General features: G+C 52.8%; 1 protein-coding gene and 2 long non-coding RNA genes across 10 annotated transcripts in view; 1 reads left to right on the forward strand and 2 right to left on the reverse strand.

Moving 5' to 3' along the window:
- Nucleotides 1-533, reverse strand: part of PICK1 (protein interacting with PRKCA 1) — a 19009-nt gene extending 18476 nt beyond the window's left edge. The window contains exon 1 of one of the 2 annotated variants that reach the window (XM_072844016.1): nucleotides 228-533. The gene's annotated coding sequence lies outside the window, so the exon portion shown is untranslated. Of the gene's footprint in view, nucleotides 1-129 lie in introns of both variants that reach the window. The other variant, XM_072844017.1, reaches the window with a different exon arrangement.
- LOC140642857 (uncharacterized) lies at nucleotides 160-10816 on the forward strand. Of its 7 annotated transcripts, none has more exons than XR_012039258.1 (5): nucleotides 160-4585; nucleotides 7685-8191; nucleotides 9370-9478; nucleotides 9743-9847; nucleotides 10015-10816. It is a non-coding gene; the product is annotated as an uncharacterized lncRNA (long non-coding RNA). The 7 variants fall into 7 exon arrangements; XR_012039257.1 differs by having other exon boundaries at nucleotides 160-1301; nucleotides 1473-4585; nucleotides 9743-10816; XR_012039254.1 differs by having other exon boundaries at nucleotides 164-2007; nucleotides 4511-4585; nucleotides 9743-10816.
- Nucleotides 10817-11523: 707 nt separating this feature from the next.
- On the reverse strand, nucleotides 11524-17568 carry LOC140642859 (uncharacterized). The gene is made up of 2 exons (XR_012039260.1): nucleotides 16803-17568; nucleotides 11524-13453 (listed from the first exon to the last, which is right to left on the reverse strand). It is a non-coding gene; the product is annotated as an uncharacterized lncRNA (long non-coding RNA).
- Between the last annotated feature and the right edge of the window lie 1581 nt (nucleotides 17569-19149).

A 19149-nucleotide genomic window follows, 5' to 3' on the forward strand; every position in this document is an offset into this window, starting at 1 on the left:
CAGGGACCCGAAGTGCCTAGATGTCAACCTCCACCCGGGGGATACGGGGGGAGCCGGACCCTCCCCTGTCCCTCTGGACGGTGGGGGTAGTCCCCGAGGTTGGGGGGCGGGAAGGGACGGGATTCTTACTAGGTAGAGAGGGGAGTTCCAGGCCAGGGCGGTGAGCTCACACCCCAGAGCCCGCCCCACGGATCTCCAGGCCCTTGGGAGCCACCTCTGTCGCTCACCGGAAGCGTCGGTCCCACAGCCGGGTCCAGGCCAGGCTGGCACCTGAAGCCACCTGCCGTTCCACCTGTCGGCGGCCGCGACTGTCGCGTCACTTCCTCTTTTACGCGGAAGTCCCGCCTACCTGACCACCCGGGTATTGGCCCCAGTTCTTGCAGACAACCCTCCCTCCCTGGCTCCGGGCTCTCCCAGAGCCAGAAAAGAGCCCAAGTATTGACGGAAGCTCGCCGTTAGCACGAGAAAGCGGAAACAGAGGAAAGGTCTGGAAGGGCCGACGACGCTCAACCCCGCCCTCTGCCCCGTGGCCGCCGCCATCTTGGTGAGGGCAGGGCTCTTCCCAGCTTCCTCCGCGGGACGCCGGGGACCACGCCGGCCGAGCGGTTGCCGTGGCAACGGAAGCATCCTTGGGCGCGGAGGCTTCCGGCGAAGTTCAGTGGAATGCAAACCTTTTCATGTTTTTAGCACCTTGGCCTAGGGTGCTGAGTCTCCTCTACTAGGATGTCAGCCTCCGAACTGGAAGGACCCTTCGAGGCTACTCTCAGTCTGCGACCAGGAAACTGCCAAAAAAGAGAAGAGATTTTGTCCAGAGCCGCCCACCGTTGGTATAAGGTCAAGATCTTGACCCTGAGACTCCTGCCACCTAGTGCAGCGCCCCTTTAACGCCTGCACACTTGTATTCAGTGGCTCTGTTAACAGATTGGGCAAGTTACCTGCCGTTGCCTTTATGTGCCCCCTTTCGCCGTATGCAAACAAAGAGCACTGAGGCAGATGCTTTCTATGGTATTTGGTGAGAGACTCCTCACACCTCATCTCTGTCTTTAGTCCTGAGGAGCAGCCCCCCTGAGGCCCACGGAGGATCACAGCTTCCTTCCAGGGGCGGCGGAGGAAGGAGCCCCACCCCACCCCGCACCCCCTCTTTAGGAAGCCCATCGGAGTCCCGGTAAATGTGCAGAATGCCACAGTAGCGGGGACCTTTCCATGTACCCACTGCTCTGCAGCTCAGGTGACTCACAGGGCCTCAGAGTTCACCATGACCCTGTGAGAGGAGGACATGGGTTGTCAGCCACATTGTGCAGGTAAGGAAACAGGCACAGAGAAGCAGCTTCTCCTCGTCTCACAGTCAGTGGCAGAGCTAGGGCTGGAACTTCCAAACCCTGTTCAGGCCAGGATTTTAATTTTAAAAAGCAGCAACTGGGGCACTTGGATGTCTTAGTTGGCTAAGCATCTGATTCTTGATTTCCACTCAGGTCATGATCTCAGGGTCATGGGATAGAGCCCCGCCTCTGGCTCCTTGCTCAACTCAAAGTCTGCTTGAGATTCTCTCTCTCCCTCTGACCCTTCCCCTCCCACATGTGCTGTCTTGTTCTCTCTCTCTCTCTCTCAAAATAAATAAATCTTTAAGAAGAAGAAGAAGAAGAAGAAGAAGACAACGACACCAGCCTCCAAAGCCAGACACTTTAACAGGAACTGTGACTCCTCCACCCATGACTCTTAGCTCAAGCCCATGTTCTGCCATTTTATAACTGGGTGATCTTGGGTAAGTCACTGCCTGGCTCTGAGCTTCAGAAATCCATAGACCAGGGGAAAATGATCCTCCCAACAGGTACTTGTGAAGGTCAAGATGAAGAGGTCCATCTGACCTGCCTGATTGGGACATTTGCTTTATTGCGGTGTTCTGGAGCCAAGCCCCATGTCTCCGGGGCCTGCTTGTACAGAGAATAAGATCTGCCCCCGACCTCGGGAGGGACTTTCTGCCTGGAAAGATAAGAAGTGCTTACTCTGGTGAGAGAACAAGTTATTTGACCTTTATTTCCCCTCAAATTCATGGTCCAAACCTCACCCCCTTAATTGGCTGGGACAGGTTTCCCTGCTACTAGGGAGACCCAGGAGTTGACCCAGGAGACGCCCTCCACTGATGAAGTGGTTTGTAATATTTTCCCACTAATAGGCATTACCAAACAATCCAATTGTCTTTCCTTGTTTGTCACAGTGACACCACCCATTCATTGATGGCTTCCTGGCATCCCCTGGAAGGTGCCATGGGTTATAAAGTTCATACAGAAAGAGAATTTAAGGAGAAGCAGTTTAGAGTTTGTCAAGATATGAGCCCTAAGCCCCAGTTTTTTTAAGATTTTATTTATTTATTCATGAGAGACACACAGAGAGAGGGGCAGAGACACAGGCAGAGGGAGCAGCAGGCTCCATGCAGGGAGCCCTATGTGGGACTCAATCCCGGAACCCCGGGATCACGCCCTGAGCCGAAGGCAGACACTCAACCACTGAGCCACCCAGGTGCCCTAAGGTTTATCCATTCATTCCTGCAAGAAAGTATTTGTCTACTTTAATGTGTTAGCCCTGAATGCCTTAGTGCCAGCTAGTCCGGGGCCTTCCCACTGCCTTTTCTTTTTTAAAGTTTTTAAAAAATATTTTATTTATTTATTCATGAGAGATACAGAGAGAGAGCGGCAGACATAGGTAGAGAGAAGCAGGCTCCACGCAGGGAGCCCGACGTGGGACTCGATCCCGGGACTCCAGGATCACGCCCTGGGCTGAGGCAGACGCTCAACTGCTGAGCCACCCGGGCGCCCCATAAGCCCCAGTTTCGAAGGAGAGAAATCCTCCTCGGACAATGTACAAGCATGTATAAGTTAATCAACTCAGAGTTGGCTCAGGGAAGCCACGAAGGGATTTCAGAAGGCCATACATAATTCATGACCAAATGAATGATCCAAATAACTGTTTCTGGAACTTACAAAAAGGGGTAAGATTTGTGAGGAGAGACTGTCTGGTAAGGCTGCCTGGAAGAGGTGGGTCAGAACCAGGCCTGGAAGATGGGGAGGATGAGGCAGAAAAGAGATCAGATGAACTTTTTGGTTTCCTAGTGCAGATAAAAGTTATGTTTACACCGAACTGCAGTCTATTAAGTGGGCAAGAGCATACATCTAGTGCAGCCTGGGTGGCTCAGTGGTTTAGCGCCGCCTTCAGCCCAGTGATCCTAGAGACCCGGGATCGAGTCCCATGTCGGGCTCCCAGCATGGAGCCTGTGTCTCTGCCACTCTCTCTCTGTATCTCTCATGAATAAATAAATAAATAATTTTTTTAAAGAGCATACATCTAAAAAGGCAAAACGTACATACTTTAATTAAAAAATAGTTTATTACTAAAAGAAAATGTTAACTATTATCTGGGCTTTCAGCGAGTCATCATTGATTGTAATCATTGATCACAGATCACCATCACAAATATAATAAAAAATTTTGAAATATCGTGAGAGTGACAAAATGTGAAACTGGGAGGCAAAGGGAGCAAATGCTGTCAGAAAAACAGCGCAGATTTGCTCAGCGCAGGGTTGCCACAGAGTTTCAATTTGTGAAAAACACAGTATTTACAAAGTGCAAGAAGGGAGGTTACCAGCATCTCCTGCAGAGCCTGGCACGATCCCCGACTGTGGATGTAAGTGCCCTTGAGATGGCTGTGGCTTGGTATGAGTTGGGACGTGTCCTGGGCCCTGGAGGACATGGATGGACAGGGAGAAGGGGTGATAAAGACCTGATCTCCCGACAATGACCTCAGCTTCCTCCATGGGGCTGGAATCACCACCCTCAGTGTAGGTCCTGAATTTTGGAATTTTGGTTTTTAACAAACAGCAACCTGTAAACCCGGAGGCTTTGTCATAGACTGCCGCCCCCGCTCCCACCCTAGATAGGCCCCAGCTCCAATCTGAGCTCTGCTGTTTTGTAGCTGGGGGATCTTGGGCAAGTCACCCTTTGCCTGGGAGCCTCAGCTGTCTGTAGAATTAAGGATGATGATCCCTCCCAAGACAGTAGTTAAAGAGACAAAGATTAAAAGGAGAAGCAGGTGGGAAAGTACCTCGTGAGTGATTCACTCGGCACAGATGACACAGGTTTTTATTGCCATGCCTCACTGCAATTATTTTGCCCAACTGCTTCAGAAGGTGGAGCCAATGGTGCACTAAAGGGCTTTAGGATGCTCGGGCCCCTGCATCATACTCTTGCAGGAAGTGTCTTACGTGGAGATTCTGGGGCCCTGTCTCAGACCTATTAGATCAGAGTCTCCAGCTGGATCTATGGGCAGACACGTTCCTATGTGTCCTGAGTGAATCCAGCAATTCCATCTACAGAGTGATGGCGCAAAAGGGATCCCAGCCCATTCCATCAGAGGGTCCCCTCCCCCAAGCCCCATGGCCCTGGCCACCAAGGAGTTTCACTCAAACCACCTATTAGCACGTAACTCTAATACCACGTTCTGGTCTATAACTGCACAGAACCCCTGCTAGACCAGCCAGTGAAGGTGGGGACATCTCTACGCCCCTCATTCCAGCAAGAAGAAGCTACCAAAGGTAAGACCTACATCCAAAAACCAAAGATTTGTCATTGTCTGTCAGGGGGAATGTAGAGGCCGCTCTTAGGCAAACAGGCTTGAGAGATGGAATGTAGAAAGGGGCTCACAGTGACGCCCTGTCTGAATGCAGACAGGCCCATCAGGCAACGCTCCTCAAAATATCCATAGGCCCTAACTGACCAATGGGCTCCTTACAACCAGGCACAGTCACCAAAAAAGGGAAAATTCCATATGTTCTCACACCTCCTCACCTTTCCACTTTATATTGTTTTTTTTTTTTAAGTTTTATTTATTTGAGAGACAATGACAGAGAGAGAAAGAGAATCTGAAGCAGACTCCGCCCTGAGCACAGAGCCTGATGTGGGGCTCTATCCGACAACCCTGAAACCATGACCTGAGCCGAAACCAAGAGTCAGATATTGGGCAGCCCCGATGGCCCAGCGGTTTAGTGCCACCTTTGGCCCAGGGCCAAAGTGGAGACCTGGGATCAAGTCCCACGTCAGGTTCCCTGCATGGGGCCTGCTTCTCCCTCTGCCTGTGTCTCTGCCTCTCTCTCTCTGTGTCTCTCATAAATAGGTGGATAAAATCTTAAAAAAAAAAAAAAAAAAGAGTCAGATGCTTAACCAATGGAGCCATCCAGGCACACCACCTTTCCACTTTAAACACAGCCCCCATCTACTGCCTCCTTGCAGACAGCCTCTCCTCTGCTGTCCTGCCTGCCGCTTCCTTGTGGTGTGTTCAGTAAACTTCTATCTCCCTTTAAAAAAAGAACAAACAAACAAACAAAAATAGATCAGAATCTCCAAGGAAGGGCAGGTCTTGGAGGCTACATTTTCACAAAGCTCCGTGGAATGGTTTCAATGCCTCCTGCAGTTTGCAGATCATCGTGTCACAAGCTCAGAATGGACAGTGCCCTTGCACATTCGGGTGGGCATTTTAGGTCTCCCAACAATCCCTGGGCCCCAGGGGTCTCGCCATCCAGGAGGAGCCCAGGATGTTATGTGGGCCCAGAGAAGGCTTCCTGGAGGAAACGACATCCCAGCTAAGTCCTAAAGAAAGAGCTGGTGCTCCCCAGGCTGAGAGAGGCAGGGTGGCACAAGCAGAGGGCACAGCTTGTACCCCAGGGCAGCCAGGGGTACAAGGCACAGCCCAATGTGGCAGGGTGACAATCAGTGGGGGCAGTGACAGCCATCCCAGTCCGGGTGGGAATACAGGGAGAACTGCCACCTCTGCCAGAGGCAAGGGTAAGAGGTGTCAGCAGGGCCTCAGCAGGGAGCTTTGAGCACCTACTCAAGGATGGATAGGATTCTGGGGCTCGAAAGTGGGGTGAGGACATCCACCCCCTTCCACAGGGCCTAGTCAGGGCTGGCCCTGGCTCTCACCCTCCAAGCTTGCTCCTCCTCCTCCTCCCTCCCTCTGCTCCTGAGTCGCTCCAGGCAGGCGAGCGACCTCTCACCTGGCCAGGCCCTGCCACTGAAAGTTGTGTGACCCTGGGAAAGTCCCAATTCCGCTCTGGGCCTGGGTCCCCTCCCAGATACCCACCCTCTGTTGCCAGGCTCAGTCTGGGAAAGCTAGCCTCCTGGGCCCCACATTCCTGGAGAAGTGCTGCCACCCAGTGGCCTTTGGGAAAATCGCCTCCCGGAACCCTGGAACCCTCGACAGAGTCCCTATTTTTCCACTCGAGTCACTGCCACCACTGGCCGGCCTCTGACCACCTGCCCAGCTCTGGGCTGGCCGGCGAGACCCAAGTCTCTGTACCTGGTGGGCGATGGGTGAGCCTGGTCACCTCTCCCAACCACCATATCTAAAACACCCCCGGTCCCACCACCTTTTCCATCCTCCCCCACCACCCAGCACCCATGACGCCCACCACCAGCTGGAATGAGCCCATCCTTGGTGTATGGGTTCACTGCCTGCCTCTTCACACATGTGAGCTCTGTCTGGGTGGGACCTCGCTCTTCCTGTTCCCTGACGTGGCCTGTGGCCTGGACATAGAGGTGCGGGACACGTCCTTACAGAAGGAACGGCCGCGTGGCTGGAGAGCACCATCTCAAGGGACTGTGGTAATGTTACATGAGCTAATGACTGGGCGCTGCTTCGCCCGGGGCTTGGCGCAAAGGCCCCCCAAGGGTCAGCTGCCCACACTACTGCAATTATGCTTGATTCTAAAACCCATTATCAGGTGGCGCAGCAGTTTAGCGCCGCCCTCAGCCCAGGGCGTGATCCTGGAGTCCTGGGATCGAGTCCCACATCGGGCTCCCTACGTGGAGCCGGCTTCTCCCTCTGCCTGTGTCTCTGCCTCTCTCTCTCTGTGTCTCTCATGAATAAATAAAATCTTAAAAAAAAAAAATTATCCAAATCTCTATGCTACTGATGAACTCACACACTCCTGGTTTCTTGACCTTCACCGAGCCCTTTGAAGCCAGCGGGCTGTCAGTGAGGTGTCAGGCCTTGTGCTGGGGCCCATGGCGGTGCTGAGAAGAGGGCACCTTGGCAGGTGTGAGCAGGGGTAGGGTGTGGCATAAGAAGAGGTCAGTGAGGTGGCGGGGGTGTGGGGGGTGGAGGGGCAGATCACATGTTATTGCCACCCCTGTTTCCCATTAGACTCTTCCCAGTTCATCACTACTGGTAAGGCGGGGGGCCGAAGCCACATGTGTCTGACCCGGAGCCCACATTGTGATCCCTGTGCTTTCCGGGCTGGGCGCGTGTGGACGGGCGACCCAGCCTCCAGCCTGCTCAGTGGCACAGGAGGGCAACACTTCCCAGTTCAGGGCCTGAGGGAGGCTCCAAGTCCAAAGGGAAGCCCAGTGGCTGGGGCCTGATTGTAGATTGGAGGGCGCCAACAGAGCATTGGCTCAGTGGCAGCTATGCGACCCTGGAAGCATCACTTGACCTCTCTGAGCCCTGGTCTCCATGGGAAAAATGGGTGTCCTAAGAGCCTGCGTGTCGGTTTTAAGTCAGACTGTGACACTGCCCTGCTCCAACCCCCCCACCATCCCTCCATCATACACAGAATAAACTTACTTCAGACCTGGCCCTGGCTGCTCCTCCAGCACATGGCCCACTTTTCCCCATTGTTGTTCACATTCTGTTCCAGGGCCTCTTGCCATTCCTGGAACATGCTGGAATGTTTCCACCTTATGGCATTTGCCCCTGCAGCTTCCTCTGCCTGGAACATTCTTCGCCTCTTCGCCATGAAGTGAGCATTCCCTCACTTCCTCTGTGTCTCTACTCACAGGTGAGGTCCTCAGGGAAGCCCTCCCTATGCACCAGCTCGAGCACAGCCCCTGGCGAGTCTCTCCCATTCATTTCCCAGGACTACAAGTTGCCCTCGGGCAGGAACCTGGCCTGTCCCGGTCACACCCGATGCCAACACTCAGCACAGTGCCCAGCACGCATAACATTGACGCATACCTATTGAGTGAATAAATAACTGTGTCATGGAGAGCCCTGCTCAGAGACTGGGTAGCGGTCAGGGACAGCAGAGGCCTCCAGTTTCAGGATCGGGGCCCCAGACTCCATCTGTATGGCACAGGGCAGCCACAGGAGCCTAGAAGAGCAGTCAGATCCGTAGTTGGCTGGACCCCACCTGCTACTGCAGCAGGTCAGTGGATGTGGGGGGAGTCTCCCCTCCCCCAATCTGAAACAAGGTCAGAGAACAGGGCTCAGGGACTGCGCGACCCAGACCCACCAGGAATCTGGGATTCCAGACAGAAGGGGGCACTGGTTCAGTGGGTCAGCCTGTGGGGGGCAATGGGTCTGTGGAGGCCAGATTCCCCTAGGGACAGGAGAGTCCCTCCCACTCCGGCAGCAGTGGCTGAGGCAGAGGATTAGCATTGCTCAGAACCATTTGCATCATTCCAGAAGCCCCTTCCCAGCTTTGATGAGGCTGGGACCTCCTTGCCCTTGGGGTGCAGGGCAGCTCTCTCCTCTCCACTCAATGGCCTCTTGCAGTAGTGGGGTGTGGGCTTCCGTGGGGCGCCACCTCCAAATCAGCTCTATTCCTGGCTCTGCTTAGCATGCAATGGGCTGACCCCTGACCTTCCCTCTCCCCCCTCGCCCACCCTTCGCGTTCTGCCCCCAGAGTTAGGTCAGTGATGAAAGCCTAGCGGGGTGGAGGGAGAGGGACAGTGCCTAATTGTTCCCCCCGCCCCTGGCAGACCCGCTGGCCTCAGGGTGGCTGGCTCTTTGCTATCTCGGCTTCTCCCCTCCCCCTCCCCCACTGCCATTCTCTCCCTCAGTGTCTCTAGGTCCATGAGGTCCCAGGCTCAAGTGGGAAGTCAGTAGCTATGTGGATGCCAGGACATCCCCCAGAGGTTACGAATCAGCAGGTCTGGGATGGGGCCTCATGGTTCAGATACAGGGCAGGAACCCTGGGAGGACCCCACTTTGGAAAGAGCCTAGGACCAGAGCCAGAAGACCCTGGGCAGCCTGGACTTCTATGAGCCTCCACCGCGTGTGAGACGGGATCTCGGGGTGCTTCAGGGCGAAGCCAGCCCCACAGGAAGGCTGTGAGGATGATGACATGTGACAGATGTGAATGTGCCTGCTCCCCCCTTCCTCTCTGATCGGCCGCACCCCCACCTGATGCGTGGGGTCTGTCCACCTCTCTGTCCCGTCCCACCCGTCTGGTGGTCCATCTTTGCTCCAGGACGCACCACACCGGCCTGATCACTGCAGCTCTGCGAGACGCCTCGATATCTGGCAGGGCAAGGGCCCTCCCTCCTTCTGCGAGGGTGTCTCAGCTATTCTTAGTGATTTGCCCTTTCTTACCGCTTTTAGAACCAGCTTGACAAGCTCCACCTAAACCCTGTGGGGGTTTGATCAGGACTGAACTGAATCTAGACGGGAATTGGGGAAGAACTCGATGATATTGAACCTCCCCGCACAAGTGAGTGGCTGTCTCTCTGCGCTTCCTTAGGTCTCTTTCTTCTACTTTTTATTAAGAAAATGTCAAATGTACAAAAAGAGAGAGAAGAGGATAACAAAACACTCTTGATCCATTACCCCTCGTGGCCACTGTATGTCCAGCCATAACCCTGTCCCCCCCGGCCCCTCCCCCTTCCCCCAAATTCCTTATTTTCAGGCAAACCCCTCTTAATGTCTTCTAATGATGGTTTTAAATTTGAGGATCTTACTTTTTGTTTTCGAATAGTTACAGATCGAAGGAGGCCGCCAGAACAGAGTTCGTGCGTGCCCTTCCACCCATCCACCGACCTTGTTCAGATTCCACTCACTTTACGTGGATTCGCACACACATGTGAGTGTGTGTGTGTGAGTGTGTGCAGCCGTGCAGTTTCCTCCCCTCGTGGATTCGTGGAATCACCACCACGAGCCTGACACACAGCTGTCCCAGCCCCACAAAGACCTTCCCTCTCTCTCCCCACCCTTCCACCCTTCCTGGTCTCCTCTCTTTACTTTTGTCAGTTTGAGAACCTCACGTTGATGAACCACACAGCGTGGAACCTTTACAGGGAGGCTTCTTTCATGCAGCTTCATTCCCCTGAGCTCCAGCCAGCCAGCTGCGTGTATCCGTAGGTAGTTTTTATCATGTGCACTTGGTATTTGGTTCTTTTATATTAACATTATTTCATCTACATGTTTCCATGTATTGCTTGTGGCCGTGTACTTGCCATGCCATTTCTCATATTCACATTTATTTTTTATGACAAAATTGTATAATTTATTATTCGATAAGTGTTCTTTTTTATTTTATTGTTTAAATTTTATTTGAATTCAATTAATTAGCATATAGAGTATTATTAGTTTCAGAGGTAGAGGTCAGTGATTCATCAATGGCATAGAACACCCAGTGCTCATCCCACACGTGCCTCCTTAATGCTCGTCATCCAGTTACCCTGTCCTCTCACCCCTCTCCCCTCCAGCGACCCTCAGTTTGCTTCCCAGAGTTAAGAGTCTCTTATGGTTTGACTCCCTCTCTGATTTCATCTTATTTTATTTTTCCCTCTCTTCCCCTATGATCCTCTGTTTTGTTTCTTACATTCAACATAGGAGTGAAGTCACATAATTGCCTTTCTCTGATTGACTTATTTCGCTTAGTGTAATACCCTCTAGTTCTATCCATGTCATTGCAAATGGTAAGATTTCAAATTTTTGGTGACTAAGTGATATTCCATTATATATATATATATATATATATATATATATATATATATATATATATACTACATCTCAATAGAGTTCCTTTTTTTATTGATGAGTTGATATTCCATGGTCTGGATGTACTAATTTTTTAACCATTCATCACTGAAGGGCATTTAGATACATTTAGATTCCTTTTTTTAATGAGCTCAGTACCCAACGGGGCTCAAACTCACGACCCCACAATCAAGAGTCACGTGTTCTGCTGACTGAGCCAGCCAGGTGCCCCTATTTCTTATTTTTAGCTATTACAAATAAAGCTGCCATGAATAATCATGTATGTATTTCGTGGGGATATTTCTCTGCAACAAATGCCTAAGAAGGGCAGTCTCTGGGTCATACAGTAAGTGTATGTTTAGTTTTTTTTTAGGAAACTGCCAAACTATTTTCCAGAGTGGCTGCATCTTAGTAACATTTTATGCTTTTCTCTGTAAATATTTTGTTACAGTCTATTTTTATTATTATCATAAGTGGAAGATTTTTTTTAATGATACTTTGCTTGCTCTGATGTTTATAAATGCAATTGCTTTTTATTGAGGTCGACTTTACACAAAATAAAATTAATCATTTTAAGGGTGCCTGGATTGGCTCAGTTGGCTAAGCATCTGCTTTCCACTCAGGTCATGATCCCGGGGTCCTGGGAGTGAGCCCCATGTTGGCTCCCTGCTCAATGGGAAGCCTGCTTCTCCCTCTGCCTCTACCCTCTGCTCATGTCTCTCTGTCAAATAAATAAAATCTTTTTTAAAAATAAATAAAATTAATAATTTTGAAGTGTACGGTTCAGTGGATTTTTAGTATATGCACAAGATGTACAGCCATCCCCATGAATTCCAGAACATTTTCATCACCCCAAAAAGAAGCTTTTACCCATTAGCAGTCACTCCCCATTACTCCCTCCGCCCCCTCAGACCCTGACAACTGTTAATCCACTTTCTCTATGGATTTTTGTATTTGGGAAATTTCATATAAATGGAATCATACAACGTGTGGCCTTTTGTGTCTGGCTTCTTTCACTGGGCATCAGATTTTCAAGGTTCATCCACGTGTTGCAATTCGTTTTTAATATTGATTTGATGTAGAAATATCCTGTACCTCTGTCAGATTCCATTCATGGTTAATTTCATATATTATTTGGGGCTTTCTCTGTAAACAATCACGTCATCTGCAAATGATGCCAGCTTTGCTTCTTCCTTTCCAATCCTTATACCTTGTCGTTGTTGGTTTTTTTCCCCATCTCTTACCGCCCCATCTAGGACCTCAGGTACAATATTAAATAGACACATGGATGTGAGAAAACTTGTCTTGCCCTGACTTTTAAGGAATTTTGTCCATTGTCCCTTTAAGAACCATGTTTGTGTTGGGTTTTGTAGATAATCTTTATCGGTTGAAGGAAGTTCCTTTCGATTCAGTTTGCTAAAGCGTTTTTATCATAAGTAGATGTTGAAACGTATTGCCAGTGCCGGAAGGATCGTATGACTTTTCTCCCTTAATTTATTAACGTGACAGATGGCATTTATAGACTTTCAGATGTTAAACCACACTTGCATTTCTAGAATAAACCCCATTGGTCATGAGTTATGTATGCTTTTTTATCCGTTGCTGGATTTGTTTTGCTAACATTTTATTAGGGTCCTCGCATTGAGCTTCACGAGTGGGACTGGTCTGTAAGGTCCCTTTGAATGTACTATTAAGTGGAAAAGAGCCATCTCTGACCTAAGTGTCCCTCTCAGGTCCCTGTCTGCTCCCGCAGCTGGAGGAGGGTAGGGAGCCACCACCAGATTCCCCGAGGTAGCTGCAGAGATTCAGGACCTTGAGCTCTGGAAGGGTCCTCGAGGCTGTGACTCCCCAGCCCAGTCCAGGGGGTCCTGGGCCTCTCGTTGGAGAGGAAAGCTTAAGAGAAATCTTCCCCTCCCTTCTTCTTCTGGTGGGGATTGCCCTCCAGAGGAAGTGGCTGAGAAAGGCCCAGGGTCAGGGGTTAATGACCCCATTGTGCTAGGGCTGACGGGCTGGCAGTGGCAGCCCCAGGAAGATCCCCTGCTCTGCTCTGGGCCATCCTTCTATAGAGGCTTCCAGGCTGGCCTTTGATGACTGCTGAGGGCCACCCTCCTTGCCATGGGGACCCGGGCCAGCCTCTTTGCTGGGGTCTGCTGCTGAGGCCCAGAACGTAGGCCTCTACGGTTCTGCTTCCCACCCACCCCCCTTTCCCAAGGGCGCTGGTCACACCTACCCCCTACCCCCTGACCCCTGCCTCTCCCCCATCTCAGGCACCCTGTCCCTCTGGCGAACGACCACGTCCTCAGAAGTGACCTGATGCAGTCCAACTATCCCACATTTGGGATGGGAACCGGGTACGACCTGGTCTAGGCTCTCCTCGGGAGCTGCAGCAGGGGCACAGCCAGGTCCCGGGACTTCCCATTCACACGTGCCCCTTCCCAGGGTGGGTGGACGCTGAGGTGAATCAGGTGCATCCTCCCTCCAGGGGCTCACAGGCTGGCAGGGAGGAGGTCAGAACGTGAAGAGAAAAGTAGAAGTGTGGGTACGCGGGTGGCTCAGCGGCTGAGCGTCTGCCTTCAGCTCAGGGCATGATCCTGGGGTCCTGGGATCGAGTCCCACATCGGGCTCCCCGCAGGGAGCCTGCTTCTCCCTCTGCCTGTGTCTCTGCCTCTCTCTCTGTGTGTGTCTCTGATGAGTAAATAAATAAAATCTTAAAAAAAAAAAAAAAGAAAAGAAAAGTCAAAGTGTGGCAAATTCAGTAAGCACAGAGTACTATGGGTGTCCGAAGAGGAACTCCTAGCCCAGCCAGGAGGTCAGGGAGGCTTCCAGGAAATAATGCTGGGCCAATTCTAAAAGAGTGAGCCGAAGTTTGGCCAAAGAGAGTGGATGCAGCAAGGAAAGGCATTCCAGGCAGGGGGAACAGCATAAGCAAAGGCACAGAGTAAATCCAGCATAGTGTGTGTGTGAACCACAGCATTTCAGTGGTGAGAGGTGAGGCTAAGCAGGTCAGCGGGGCCAAGTCTTCCAGGGACTGCTATGCCATGTTAGAGGTTTACACTGGTAGTTTGTCACTCAAGTGGGGAAGAGAGCTGAGAGCCAGGTTCTAATTGTGCCCCTGTCCTCATTCATCCAGCTCCCAGAGCAGCAGTGTGACCCAGGGCAGGTCACTTCCTCATGAACAGCCTCCCACAGGCTGGCCCCCTCTGGGCTGCCTGGTCCCGTCCCCCAAGTGGAACCTGGAAGACCCCACTAGACGAGCACAGACACCCCTTCAGTGAGGCAGGCGAGGGACGGGGTGTGCATAGGCTGTTCTCGGTTCCAGATTGGAAGTAGGGTGTGGGGGACAGGAGCTTGAAAGAGAGGGGTTCAGGGTGAATAGCAGGTCTGCCTTTTGACTGCAGCATCATCCACGACAGCATCATGAAGCCACATCAGCCCTGGATGACCTAGCGGGGACTTCCATTACAGGCCAGAAGCAACCCCCTCGATGTTATTGGATTTTCTGTTATTTGTAGTCAAAATGCCTTCCTAACCGATCCAAGCTCCTAACCTCCAGCTGGAAAATATATAAATATACTCCAAGATCTTATATGTTCACAGAAGAAGATTTTCCAGAGAAATAGGACGCCTTCTTAAAGACAGGATACATGTCACACCTTCATTTCAAATAACTTTAAAATCTGCAAGCATTTATTAGAAATACAATAAGAGACAAAGCACTAAAAATGTGTAAATCACTTGCAGTTCCATCACCCAGAAATAACAAGGTTAGCATTTTGGTGTGTGTGTGTTGTTGTTTTTTTTTTTTTCAGGTTTTTTCCCTATATTCTAAATTAAGTTGAGCTCACAGCATGTCATTTTTTCCTTTTTGCTTTTTATTGAATACGTATGTATTATCTCATCACATCTTGGTTTTCACTTAAGATTATACCAAAAATATTTCCTTTGTCATATAAAATTCTTCCTAAACACCATTTTTTAAAAAAAGATTTTATTTATTCATGAGACACAGAGAGAGAGAGAGACAGAGACACAGGCAGAGGGAGAAGCAGGCTCCCTGCGGGGGAGCCCGACATGGGACTCGATCCCAGGACCCCGGGATCACGCCCTGAGCCAAAGGCAGGCGCTCCACCACTGGGCCACCCAGGTGCCCCAAATTTTTAAGCTTAAGCAACTGGTTTCATTTGCCTGATACCCTCCCTCGGTCTGTGCTCCCTTTTTTTTTTTTTTTTTTTTTACTTATGATAGTCACAGAGAGAGACAGAGAGAGAGAGGCAGAGACACAGGCAGAGGGAGAAGCAGGATCCATGCACCGGGAGCCCGACGTGGGATTCGATCCCGGGTCTCCAGGATCGTGCCCTGGGCCAAAGGCAGGCGCCAAACCGCTGCACCACCCAGGGATCCCTCTGTGCTCCTTTCTGATGATCTTCCTCTCACTCTGGTCTGGGCTCAGAGATCAGAGCACCGAGGTATTGAAACTGTGTGAGAAGGGGGCAGACGGGGGCTCTGGGTGCAGGCTCCCCCGGGAGAAGTGCCTATGGGTGCACAGCCGTGGCAAAGCCTGCCCTGAGTCTGGTCCATTTGGAGCCCACACAGGACGGGGCACGGGGACTAAGGGGAGGTGCTTGGAAATGTGCGAGAGCAAAGCAGCCCACAGGCCAACAGCTTCCAGGCCCTTCTGTGTGCAGGCTGGGGACTGGCAGCCAGTGGGGCAGAAGGTTGGTGCGGCCCACGCTTGAGAGAAGGTGCCTGGAGGCCCCAGGAAGCTTCTGGGAGCCACTCCGCCTCCCACACTGGACAAGGGGAGGACAGCTGCCCAGGACCGGGACAGGGACACCCCAGAAAGCTGCAAGTAAGCTCCTGATGATGGGCCCGCAGCTACTCAGCACAGGAGCACATGGCAGCGCTCAGAACAGGCGGAGGAGGGAAGCTGCTGTTCTAGACCGGAGGGGGGGGGGGCCCTCAGCCCAGCTGCCCGCGCCGGCTCCTCCCCCAGCCCCACCCGCCCTCGCTGATTCCCAAGGCTTCCTTCTTCCAGGGCCTTCTGAGGAGACACCAAACCTCAGGATCCCCCACAACCCCTGGCCTCTCCACTCCCCTCCTCCATCGCAGAGGAGAGGCCACTGGGCAGGAGTCCCTTGACCTCCCCTCCTCGGCCTGCAAATGACTTTGCAGCCCCCATCCCATCCCCTTCCTTCCCTCAGGCTGGGGTCCCCCCCATCCAGCTCAGGACCCCCACTCCAGGAGCCGCTCCCCCACTTAGCCCACCCTACCCTGCACCATCAGCGTCTCTTCTAAGAACAGCCCACAATCCTCGAGTCCCCTTCAGCCACTGCCCTATATCTCTCCTTGCCTTCCCGGCCCAGCTCCCCTGAAGACCTGTCTACACCTGCTGTCTACACTTCCTGGCTGAATGCTCCTCCCCCAGCCCCTGATCCCTGTCTGGTGAAGGCTCCGTAGCATGGGACCCCTTCCCCAGACTCCCTCCCTGTCTCTGGGCTCCTTTGCTGGCCACCTGCCCGCTGTGATGTTGCACCTCCTTCTCTGACCCCCTCTGCCTGCTCCCAGCTCGGCCTCTCCCTGAGGGTTCATGACCCAACCAGCTCCTCTGCACCCACAGACCTCAGTCTCCAGACCCGTGAAACCAAGTGTCTCCATCTGGTGGGGCTGGGGGGTGTCCTCAGGACCTCCAGCTCCACCCGCCCCTACCTGGTCCTACACTTGGCCTCTCAGGCCACACCCACACCCACTAGTGTCCCTAGCCCTGTCCCACCCCCCATGCAGTCTGTCCAGCCCTCCACGCCATGCACATCCCCTCTGCTGCTCTCCACACCCCAGCTCTGGCTGGTCCCTGGTTCCCACTGCTGCCCACAGAGCCCCTCCTCCCCCCACCCAGCTGCCTCCTGGGCCCCTCTGCTGGCTACCTCAGGTCACCAACTATTTCCCAAAGCACCACCAGTTTCACTGCGCAGCCTTCTGCTCCTGCTGGCACCCTGCTTGCTACCTGTCCCCAGAAACTGAAGCCCCGCCCGGGGCCACCTCTCCCTGTGCCCACATACCTTGCAAAGCTGGCAGTAGCAAGCTCCTTCCCGGGAGCCTTTGCCGGATGTCCCATCATCAGCACAATGTCTGTCCTCCCCAGGGCGGTGGGGGCTCCCCTGGGCCTGCAGCCCTGACTCTGCCCGCCCCCCTGCAGTGATGGCACAAAATCAGCGCCACTGCGGAGTGCTCACTGTGGGGCAGCCGCGCTCCAGGCCCTGCAGCCTCCCTCACAGCTGAGAAACGGGGAGCGCCAGGGCAGCTTGTGCCAGGACGCCCCGGGCCCTGCCCCTAATGCCCAGCTCGAAGATTACCAGGGTCCGAGTGCCAGCCCCTTGGCCCTGATCCGTGGAACATTCAGCTCCCCTGCTGCTTACCCCATCCAGGCCTCCAGCTCTGCACCCCTTTGACCGGACCCCACAGAGGTCCTGAGAGTGGAACTGGCCCCATCCCCCTGCTGGCCTCCTCTGTCTCAGAGCCAAGGACAGAGGCGTGGGGAGGGGAGCTGGCCCAGCCACATTCTGAAGGGGCAACTGAGGCAGGCCTGCATCGTCCTCCTGTCTTCTGCAGATGCCTCCACCTGGGCTCATAGCCAGGCCACCCTCGGAGCATCTCCACACATCCCCACTGTGGGCCTGGGGCCTGGGTCAGTCACAGCCCTGGCCACCCAGACCGTACAGACCTCTCACCGCCAGTTGGGATGTGAGGTGGGGAAGGTGATGGACCCCCTCACAGGGTATGTTGGGAGGATTTTATTTTATTTTATTTTATTTTATTTTATTTTATTTTATTTTATTTTATTTATTTATTTTTGTTGTTGTTGTTGTCGTTGGGAGGATTTTAATAAGAAATCAAGGGGTTAGGATCACGTCTGGCACCAAGCAAACGCTATATAACGTCTGCTGTCACTCCTCTTCCTCGGCACCCGCTCCAGGGGTGAGGCTCCTCCACCCCTCATACTTCCACTTGCCCCAAGAGCTCATTTCACCCTGGTCCACATCACCAGCCCCAACCTCTCTTCTACTAGATGCCAGACCTCCTGGGCATCTCCACCCAGACGGCCTGACAGCCCTTCAGACGCCCCGAGCCTGCCCGTCCTGCTGTGTCCCTCGCTCAGGAAATGGAATGACCTTCCATTGGGTCACCCAGGCCTGAAACCGAGGGTCATCCCTGATGCCTCCCTCACCCACCATGCCTGCCCCCACCACAGGTCCGTCGTTTGGACTGTGTCCCCTCCCCGGGTGGCTGCCCAGACCATCTCCATCACCAGCTCAGGCGTCCAGTGCACTTCCGTCCACCACTCAGCAGCCTCGGGGTCTCGGGGAAATCACTTCACCTCTCTGTGCCTCGGTTTCCCAGACAATAAAATAGGGGTGACTATAGTGCCTTCTGCATTAGCTTGTTTTGAGGATTATGGGAGTAAAATGCACGAAGAGCTTAAGCCCTTGATAAATGTTGGTATTATTCTCTTGCTTGGATGACTCTGCCCCCCACCTTTTTTTTTTAAGACTTTATTTATTTATTTATTCATGAGAAACACAGAGAGAGATGCAGAGACACAGGCAGAGGGAGAAGCAGGCTCCCTGTAGGGAGCCCGATGTGGGACTTGATCCCAGGACTCCGGGATCATGCCCTGAGCCAAAGGCAGACGCTCACCCGCTGAGCCACCCAGGCGCCCCTGATTCTGCCCCTTCTAACCTGGCCCTTGCCTTCAGCTTGCCCACAGCATATCCCGCACGCATCTCAGAAAGGTGCCAGTTATGGAGCGCGGACCTCATGCAGGATACTGAGCTCCATCCCTTCGCCACTTCAGCACCCCAGGAGACAGGTGTTGTTATCCTCATTTTACAAATGAGGCAGCTGAGGCCCCAGTCCTACAACTGGAGTTAGCCACTACCTCAGAGGACACTGTTGGTATTCGTGGATTGATTCAAAACATTTATTGAGCACCTACTATATTCCAGGCACAAGCTGGGTGCTGGGAAAACAGTAATAAGCCAGATTGGCACAGACCTAGCCCATGTGATCTTTCTGGAACACAAATCTGACCACTTGAAAATCCTTCAGTGACCACCTCACTGCCCTGGGGATCTAGTTCATATACCTACCTCCTCATCAGGGCATCCTAGGCCCTCAGAAGCCCCCCTGACTACCCTCAGCAGCCCACATGGATCCTCCCCTGCCCACCTCTCCCACCTTCCCTGACCCCACCCTGCTCTGGCACATTGCTGTGGCCTCTTCACCCCATCCCACACCATTCACTTCTCCTCCCCAGCCCCAGGCCCACTCCCATGCCAGCTCCTTGCCCACCTTCTGTCTCAATTTCTTTGCCTAGTTGACTTATCCTCGTCTTTTCAGGTTCCATCC

This window comes from Canis lupus, chromosome 11, assembly GCF_048164855.1.
Source record: "Canis lupus baileyi chromosome 11, mCanLup2.hap1, whole genome shotgun sequence".
NCBI lineage: Eukaryota > Metazoa > Chordata > Mammalia > Carnivora > Canidae > Canis > Canis lupus.